The sequence below is a fragment of the Hemiscyllium ocellatum genome, unplaced genomic scaffold (assembly GCF_020745735.1).
Source record: "Hemiscyllium ocellatum isolate sHemOce1 unplaced genomic scaffold, sHemOce1.pat.X.cur. scaffold_208_pat_ctg1, whole genome shotgun sequence".
Classification (NCBI taxonomy): domain Eukaryota; kingdom Metazoa; phylum Chordata; class Chondrichthyes; order Orectolobiformes; family Hemiscylliidae; genus Hemiscyllium; species Hemiscyllium ocellatum.
This window is the reverse complement of record NW_026867968.1, coordinates 790,801-801,139: the sequence shown is the minus strand read 5'-3', so window position 1 is coordinate 801,139 and position 10,339 is coordinate 790,801.

The following is a 10,339-nucleotide window of genomic DNA, read 5'->3' as shown; positions in this document are numbered from 1 at the left end:
ATGAAGGAGACAAATGTATCATCTCAAATGCAAATGCAACCAAGTTGGCTGGGGGTGAACAGTGACAAAGATGCAGAGATTCTTCAGCATAATCTGGGTGAGTCGAGCAAATCTATGGCACATGCAGTATAATTTGAATAAATGCGAGGTTATTCACTATGAAAGCAAACTAAGAAAGTATATTACTGTCTGAATGGCTGTAAATTGGGAGACGGGGTTTCTCAGCGGGCCTTGGTGTCGTGCCTAATCAGTCTCTGAAATTTGTCATGCAGGTGGAGCAGGCGGTAAAGAAAGCAAAAGGTATGTTGGTCTTCATTGTGGGAGATTTCGAGTATAGGAGCAGGGATGTGTTGTTGCAGGTTTCCAGTGCATTGATGAGGCCGCACCTACAATTCTGTGTGCAGTTTTCGTCTCCACTTCTGAGGAACGATTTTGCTGCTCTTGAGGGATAACAGTGAAGGTTTACCAGCTGATTCGAGTTTGGCAGGACTGACGTATGAGCAGTGTTTGACTAGCGTAGGGATTGTTTTCACTGGAGTTCAGACGAATGAGTTGCGGGGATCTCAGATTGACTAATAGAATACTAACAGAACTAGACAGGGAAGGTGCAGGGAGGATATTCCCGATTGTGAGTGTGTCCAGACCTGTCAGTGTCCAAGGATTTAGGGTGGGCAATTAACATCAGAAATGAAGAGTCATTCCTTCACCCAACGAGTGGGGAGCCTCTGGGAATCATTATCAGCGGAAGTAGTTGATGTCAAAACATTGAACGTTGTGAAGAGGTGGGTCGTTATTGCACTTTGGGCAATGGGATCGAAAGGTATGGGGAGAAAGCAGCATTAGGCCTACTGAGGTGGATGATCAGCAATGTTGCGATAAATGATGGGACCGGATCGAAGGGCCGAATGACCTCCTCCTATCGTCTGTATTTCTACGTTTTCTATGTTTCAATCTTACATCCATAGGCACCACTGGTGTTGGTGTTAAAGATGCTGACCATCAGAAAATGGTACAATATACACTGTCATTCATTTCTCTGGAGAGACGGAGTGTTCCAATATGCAGATTGTTGAGAGTACTGGAATATCTGACACTGTCTCCAAAGAAGGCAAATGAACAGAAGGTATCAAAGACAACGAACGAAACTACTGTAATCACCAATAAGTGGTCATGCTGTGTATTTGTGGAAATTAACGTACTTATCTCTGTGGAAAGTAATTGGAGAGGTTTCCTCAGTTGTGCTTGAGCTACAGCATAGATTTACTTAGGATACCCAATGTGACTGACAAACTGAGTAAACATTTTAGAATGGGGAAAGCCATGTAAAGAAGTAGGAGGCTGATGTTGGCTAGGGCAGGGAGTTGAGGCAGTTTGGATATGACCAATATATCCTGAGTTTTCCAGGAACACTTCCCCAAAAAATTGGGAAAGTAGGAGCACAGAGTGAGGCAAACCTTGTTCAAAGAAGAGGTTGTGTCACAGCTGTGTCACCCAATCCCTTTCAACAAATTATTTAGTCTTACACCAGGTGAAGACTCAGGGCTCACATTAACCATGAAGGTCACAGTTTTATTGAGTTCCTATGATCCAGAACTTCCCAGGCAGGAGTAGATGTAAATTACATCATCTCCCAAACGCTATCCATCGATGCATCCATTATTCCAGGCAAGGTGCACACATTGTTTCTGTTTTCCGGGTGGATGACAGAAAATAATCTCAGAAGTACCAGTGAACCGAATAATTTGTATTGAGTTGAATATGTCTATGTAGCCATTGTTTATTGTTCTTCGCAGGTTTATCTTGTAATTGATTGTTTCTTGGTCTGCTGAAGGCTATTTGGTGTAGATAGAACCAAAATGACATTCAGAGGGAATTCGAGAGTTTCAACACACAAACTCTGAATGAACAATATGTTTCCAAGGCAGGATGAGCAAGTGACTTGCAGAGAAACGTGTCAATGTGGTGTTCCCACCTACCTGCTGCTCTTGTCCCTCGGGGTGGATTTGTTTGACGGTTTTGAAGGTGCTGGCTAAGGAAATGTAATGATTTACTCTGAGGCAAATTGCAGATTCCATGACAAGTAATGACAAGAATTGCATGAAATTAATAGGTGAGGAATAAGGAACCAGAGGAGCTGAATACCTGGCTAAAGGGAAGATGCAGGATAGAGGTTTTGGATTCCTGGATAATGGGTCTCTTTCTGGGGTATATAGAACATCACCAAACAGGATGCTCTTCACCTGAACCAGAGGGGTACCAATAGCCCTGAGTGAGGGAGAATTTGCTAATACTCTCCGGAACAGTTTAAACTAATTTTGCAGGGGTATAGGAACCAAAATTGTAGTTCCAACATACAGGAGGTTGAGAACAGTGAGATAAGAAAAATTCTTTCAACGTCGTAAGAGGGCATCACCAAGCAATAAGCTGATTTACAGTGTGTCTACGTTAATGCAAGGAGCATGCGGAATGACTTGGGTGAACTTGCAGCATGGGTTAGAAGGTGGGAGTTCGATGTTGTGGCCTTTGTAGAGACATTGTAGTGCAGTGATAGAAAGGTTATTGCAGGATTCTGGATTTAGATGTTTTAGTAAGAAGAAGGAAGACTGTAAGAGATGGGGGCGTTGGGGAAGATGGTGTAACATTGTTAATCAAGGACAGTATTATAGTGGCAGAAAGGACGTCTGAGCGTTCGTCTGCTGAGGTAGTAAGAGCTGATGTTAGAAACAGGGAAAGAGAGGTAACTGTTGGGAGTTTTCTATAGGCCTCCAAATAGTTCCAGAGATGCAGTGGAAAAGATAGCAAAAATGATTCTCGATACGAGCGAGAGTGACAGTGTAATTGTTATGGGGGACTTTAATTTTCCAAATATTGTCTGGGAACATTATCGTGCAAGTGCTTTAGATGTGTAAGTCTTTGTCCAATGTGTACACAATATGTAGACAGACTAAAAAGGAGCGATGCCACATTGAATTTGATACTGGGAAATGAATTGGACACGATTTTAGATTTGGAGGTAAGTGAGCAAATTGGTGATAGCGACCACAATTTGATTATGTTTACTTTAGCGATGGAAAGGGATAGGGATATATGGCAGGGCAAGAGTAGTAGCTGGGAGAAAGCTTAAATAGGATGCAATGCGGCAAAATTTAGAATGTATAGGATAGGGAAGGAAACTGCAGGGATTGTGCACAATTGGAATGTGGAGCTTATTCAAGGAATAGCTACTGTGTGTCCTTTAAGAGTATATGCCTGTCAGACAGGAAGGAAGTGGTCGAGCGAGGGAGCCGTGGTTTATTAAAGAAGTTGAATATCTTGTCAAGAGGAAGAATAAGTCTGATGTTATGGTGAGACATGAAGGGCTCAATTAGCGCACGTAAGAGCTACGAATTATCTAGGAAAGATCTAAAGAAAGATATGAAACGAGCCAGAAGAGGACATGGGAAGCTGTTGGAAGATAGGATCAAGGAAAATCTTAAGGATTTTTCTAGGTATTTCAAGAATAAAATAATGACTAGAGTAAGATTAGGGCCAAACAAAGATAGTAGTGGGAAGCTGTGCATTGAGGCAGACGAGATGGGAATGCGCAAAATAAATATTTTACGTCATTATTCACTATGAAAAAGATGATGTTGTCGAGCAGTATACTAAGATACACGCCACTAGAGTGGATGGGACTGAGGTTCAAATGGAAGAGGTGTGAGAAATTCTGGAAATCGTCAAAATAAATAAGTCCCCTGGGCTGTATGGGTTTATCCTACAATTCTCTGGAAAGCCAGGAAGGAGATTGCAGACTGTTTGGCTTTGATCTTTATGTCGTCATACTCTACAGGAATCGTGCTAGAAGTCTGGAGGATAGCAAATGCTGTTCTCTTGTTCCAGAGGGGGAGTGGAGACAACCCTGGGAATGATAGACCAGTGAGCCTTGCTTTATTTGTGGATAAAGCATTGGAAAAGGTTATAAGTTATAGGATTTAACATCATCTGGCAAAGAATAAGTTCATAGGGCTAGTAAACATGGTTTTGTGAAGGGTAGGTCGTGCTTCACAAACCCGATGGAATTATTTGACAAGGTGGCCAAACAGCTGGATGAGGGTAAAGTGGTTAATGTGGAGTATGTGGATTTCAGTAAAGCATTTTATAAGGTTCCCCACTGTAGCCTATTTCACAAAATACGGAGGCATGGGTTTGAGGGTTGTTTTGTGGTTTTTATCAGAAGTTGGCTAGTTGACAGAAGACAGAGGGTGATAGTTGATGGGAAATGTTCATCCAGGGGGTCAGTTACCACTGGGGTACTTCAAGGACTTATTTTGGTCCATTGTTCTTTGCCATTTTTTTTAAAAAATGAGCTGTATGAGGGTGTAGAAAGATTGGTTAGTAAATTTGCAGATAATACTAAGGTCAGTATAGTTGTCGATCGAGCCGAAGGGTGTTGTAGGTTGCAGAGGGACATAGATAAAATGCAGAGCTGTGCTGAGAGATGGCAAAAGAGTTTAATGCGGAAAAGTGTGAGGTAATTCACTTTGGATGGAGTAACACGAATGCAGAGAACTGGGTTAATGGTAAGATTCTTTGCAAGGCAGATGATTAGAGAGATCTCAGTGTCCATGTACGTAGGTCCCTGAAAGTTCCAACCCATCTTGATAGGGTTATTAAGAAGGCATGCGATGTGTTAGCCTTTATTAGTAGAGAGATTGAGTTTCGGAGCCATCAGGTCATGCCACAACTGTATAAATATCTGGTGTGGCTGCATGCGTCACCACATTATATAAAGGATGTGGAAGTTTCGGAAAGGGTTCAGAGCAGATTTACTTAGATGATGCTCAATATGGAGGGAAGGTCTTATGTGGAAAGGCTGAGGGACTTGAGGCTATTTTCGTTAGAGAGAAGAAGGCTGAGAGGTGATTTAACTGAGACATATAAGGTAATCCGACGGTTGGAAATTGTGGACAGTTTTTTTTCCACGGATGATGATCGCGAGCATGAGGGCACATCATTTTACATTAAGGCAGGTAGATATAGGACAGATGTCTGAGATTATTTCGGTACTCAGAGCGTTGTAGGGGTGTAGAATGACCTGCCTGCAGCAAAAGTAGACATGCGAACGTTTAGGACATTAAAATGACCTTTTGATAGACATAAGGATGAAAATGCAATAGTGTAGGTTAGATGGTGTTTTTGTAAGTTGGCTCTGTACGTCGGCACGTCATCGAGGGCCAAAGGGCCTCTACTGTGCTGTAATATTCTAGGTAATATTGATGAAAAGGAGGTCATGCGGAAAGAAATTGTACAGGAATATGAATAGATACTAGAAGCTGATGAGGGCTATTTGGTCCCTCAATTGATGACATTCAACAACATCGTGATTGACTCCTTTCTGATTTCTATCGAACATTCTCCTCAACCCTCAAAATTCTTGATCCCCCTCTTAACAGGAATATGAAAACATGCACCCCCACCCTTAAAATATACAAATAATTAATTTCCATCACATTTTTATGGTTTGAAAAACGTAATGATAGGTCAGATGAAGAAGATGAAGCAAACGTATGAGACGAACATTGAGATATCGTCCATTAGAAGAAAGAAAATAAGATGAGAGATGACAGAGTTATATTATTCAATGCAATCTGGCGCCCTTTTGCTTTATTTGGAAAACGTTTTATGCAGGTACAATAAGTAATGGGGCATCGTCACAGAATTTTATCAGTTATTGTGAGCAAGATTGAATATAAATGTAGATGTTAATGTTTCTGTTGTGTCAGGGATTGGGTGTTGGTAAGTTAAGTTGCCGAGATAGCTAGTTTATCAAACAGAACGATACTAATAGCTTGGGTTTAATTCCTGCTCTCATTGAGGAAATTGATAGTTTACTTGAGCATAACATGTCTGCAGAGAGGATACGCTGAAAGAGAAGCATCTAGGAACTATTTTTGGGATGATGACCGTTAACCAGTGCCGTGCCACAGGGATCAATGCTGGGGCCAGAATTATTAACTGCACAATCACTTGGGTGATCGAAATGAAAGTACTATCTCCATATCTGTGAGTAACACAAACAGAAGTGGGAAGGCAAATGATGAGGATGATGCAAGGGGTTTAACATGAGATAGAAAAGAAATATGGTGTGCACACAATGTTGGCATCTGACATATAACATTGGAAAGTTTGTACCGATTAACATTGTCAGGCAAAATAGAAGAGCTGAATCTAATTTACAAAAGAAAGGACTCAGGAATTTCAGGCCCTCAGCTTGACAGACAAAACGTTGGCATGCAATTCAGCAAAAATAGGAAAGTTGGATTGCACGATTAACAATTATTTCAAATGTGGTGGTGCATAAATATCATTCTAAACCTGTATACATTTCTACGCTGCCTGAACCTGCACAAATGTGAACGGTTCTGGTCTAATTTTCTAAGGAAATGTGTAGAGGAGATAATAGACGTGTTGGTAGCAGATGGGAGAAGGTCCACAGAATTAATCCTGAGAATTGTGGTATTTTCTTATAGAGTGAGCATGAGTAGCTTAGTCAAAACTCATTGGAATTTGGAAGAATGTGAGGAGATCTTAATGGAAACAAAATCAGAATGTCAGTAGGCTTGACAGGTTCATTGCCAACAAGGTTGTCTCAATTTGTGGAGAGTCCAAGACCAGAGAGTATAGCCTCAATCAAAGGGAGCATATTTTTAAGATGGAGATGATGGGTTATTGAATGATTGGCTTATTGAAACCCTGTTGCTAAATCTAATCAATGCAGCTGGTGGACAGATTTCTAAGCAGTAAGGGAATCAAGAGCTATGGGGATAAGACAAGAAGACCGGATTTGAGGATTAACAATCAGCCATGATTGTACTGAATTGTGGAGAAGACTTGATTTGTTGAATAGACAATGTTGGCTCACGATCTGATAGACATTATATTGGATCCTGACAGATTAGCTGTGGATAGAATGCTTCGACTTACATGTAACATGCAAACTTATAGTTCATTTGTTAAACATGAGGGATCACCCATTCAAAACATCAATTCACTTTCCTTTCTGCAGGGGGTTTTATTTTGGATTTTTCTACTTGAAAATTTAGTGAAAGCAGAGACCCTAAACACCTTTTAAAGGCAGACATAGATAGGTTCTAGGTCAGGAAAGGGCTGAGAAGATTTGCAGAATAGTTGGGAATGCAGGTTCAATAGTATAATCAGCTCAACGTGACCAAATTCAATCAGGGTAAACACAAGCGGCTGAATGGCATGCTCCCAGTTCGGCTGCCTACCTTTGTACATTCTTTGACATAGTGTTAAAAATTGTACACAAATCATTTATGATATCAAAAGATAAATAACAATTTTAAAACTGTAGGTGGAACCACCAATACTTTACATAATCATTTTCATTTGCACATTGTGAATATTATACAGCACTTTATATGTTCATTCCTCTCTCCTGAGGACACTCATGTTAACAAGGCTAGCTTATCACCTTTTCTCAAAGATAATCTGAATATCTGAAGCTTCAAATTATTAAACTTTTTCTGGACAGCATACAAGGTATTTGCATACTTGCAAAAACTAGATTAGAGAGGTGCTGGAAAAGCACAGCAGTTCAGGCAGAATCCAAGGTGCAGTAAAATCGTCGTTTCGTGCAAAAGCCCTTCATCAGGAATACAGGCATCTGCAGTCATTGTTTTTACCCCTACATACAAAAACGACTGACCAAATCTGCAAATAGGATGCAAGATATAAACTCACGAATTCCTACATAACTGTAGTCCAGCATTCTTACTGAAATGTCCAATACCACTCCCCCACCCCATTTCCCTCCACACAGACAATGAGGGAGTTGTGCTCTCTATCTTACACAGGCCATGCTTTTGTTTTGGTGATCAATCTTTTGGAAGCAATAACATTGTCTAAATAGTGAAGTCTTTATTCTAAGTATCATATCAATGTTAGAATTAGTGGCATGCTCTATTTTGTAAATAAATTCATTTCTATTTCTGCCTTCTGCTTCATAGATTATTCTTGAAGTAACCAATACTGACTGTTCTCTTATAACAGAGGAGCCCGTATCATCAAACTCTGCTGTGATCTCCCACATGCACTGACTTTATTCCTCTCCCAGCTTTTACCTGAGCCTGAACAAGTTTGTGTACAATTTCAGCATTCTATTTAAAGTGAATTGAGTTTCTTCCTAATTTTCGTATCTATCACCAAAACTTTCCCCATTTCCAGCTCTATTGCAGCCTCGATCTGTATCCCTGCCTCAGACACTCTGCTTCTGAAAATATGCATCCATTTTAGGGCGGCACGGTGGCCCAGTGGTTAGCACTGCTGCCTCACAGCGCCTGGGACCCGGGTTCAATTCCCAACTCAGGCGACTGACTGTGTGGAGTTTGCACATTCTCCCCGTGTCTGCGTGGCTTTCCTCGGGTGCCCCGGTTTCCTCCCACAATCCAAAGATGTGCGGGTCAGGTGAACTGGCCATGCTAAATTGCCCGTAGTGTTAGGTAAGGGGTAAATGTAGGGGTATGGGTGGGTTGCGCTTCGGCGGGTCGGTGTGGACTTGTTGGCTGAAGGGCCTGTTTCTACACTGTAAGTAATCAAATCCAATCTAATGTCTCGGTCTGCTTCAGTTTCAACTGTTCTAATAATCGTCTTATTGGCGTCATCACTTTATATTCTCCAAGAACCTCAGTTTATCCTCAAGTCTGCTGCTTGTCCATCAACACACGGAGTCTAATTCATTTACCACCCCTATAATTGTTGACCTACAGTTGCTTCTGGTGTGGTAATATCTCATTATAAAGTTCTCATTCTTATCAAAGTCTCTCTCTGGCATCACTTCTCTAATTAGTCTCATTCGTCAAATCATTTCTCATAGACCTTCAAATGTGTTTTCCCTTCCAGATTTCTGCTTAAAATGAATGTGTTTCTCCTGTTTCCCTCGTTGACCATGATTTGAGCCCCTGTACAGTTGGTGGTACTGTGTCATTGCTTGTATTTTCATTTACTTTCCAAAGCGTCACACCTGAAGCTCCCTGTCAGACAGGGATATCAGCAACTTTGACTCATAACTTTCACAATCTGTCAATCCATTGAAACTCCATGTTAGTCATCGTCAGCTGATCATACTTGAATCCACATGGGACAACCCCTTGGAAGTTTGAGAAGAATTAGGCATGAATTACTGACTTTTGGTCTGCAGGTACAAGAAGTGGTTAGGAAGGCAAATGCAATTTTCTCCTTCATTGCTCAAGGGGTTGAGTTTAAAAGCAGAAAGGTAATGTTTCAGCTGTACAAAGGTGCTGGTGAGATCACATCTGCAGTACTGTGTGCAGATTTCGTCTCCGTACTTGAGAAGGGATGTACTGGCACTGAAGGGAGTTCAGAGGAGGTTCATTCCGGCGTTTGGGCGGGGTGGGGAGGGTTGATCTATGAGGAGAGACCGAGTAGATTGGGATTATATTGATTGGAATTCAGAACAGTGAGAATTTGAGAAACATATAAAACAATGAAGGGAATGTATCAGATAGGAATAGAGAGGATGTTTCCACTGACAGGTGAAACTAGGCTAAGAGGGCATAGCTGCAAGATTAGAAGAATCAGATTTAGGACTGAATTGAGAAAGAATGTCTTCACCCAGAGGGTTATTAATCTGTGGAATTCCTTGCCCAGGAAGTAATTAACGCTATTCAGAAAACTGTTTTAAAATAATGTATTTTTTTCTAACAATGGAAGAAAATAACGGATACAGTGAGAGTTTGGTAAATGGAGCTGAGTCCACAAAAAGATTAGCCATAATCTTATTGAATGACGGAGCAGGGTCGAAGGGCTGGACGACCTACTCCTGCTCCTAGTTCTTATGTTATTATCAACAGCTCAAGCACTTGTTGCTAACAATGAGCTGGAAAATAGACTGAAAGGAAGTACAGTTGATAAAATTGGCAGATATTTAAATTAACATTTCACAACCATCGAGCATGATTGGGAGACGATGACCTTGTGGTATTGTCGCTAAATTGTTGAATTCATAGGTTCTGATAATGTTCTGGGACCCGAGTTCAAATCCTGCCACGGCAGATGGTGAAAATTTATTTCCATGAAAACGATCTCGAGTTAAGAATCTCATGATGACCATGAATCCATTGTCAATTTTTGGGCAAACCTCTCTGATTCAGTAAAGTCCTTTACGGAAGGAATCTGCCATCTTAACCTGGTCTGGCCGACATATGACTCCAGTCCCACAGCAATATGGTTGTCTCAGAACAACCTTCTATGCAATTAGGGATAGGCAATTAATGCTGACCTAGCCAATGATTCCGTGAACAAATTTTAAAAACAACAA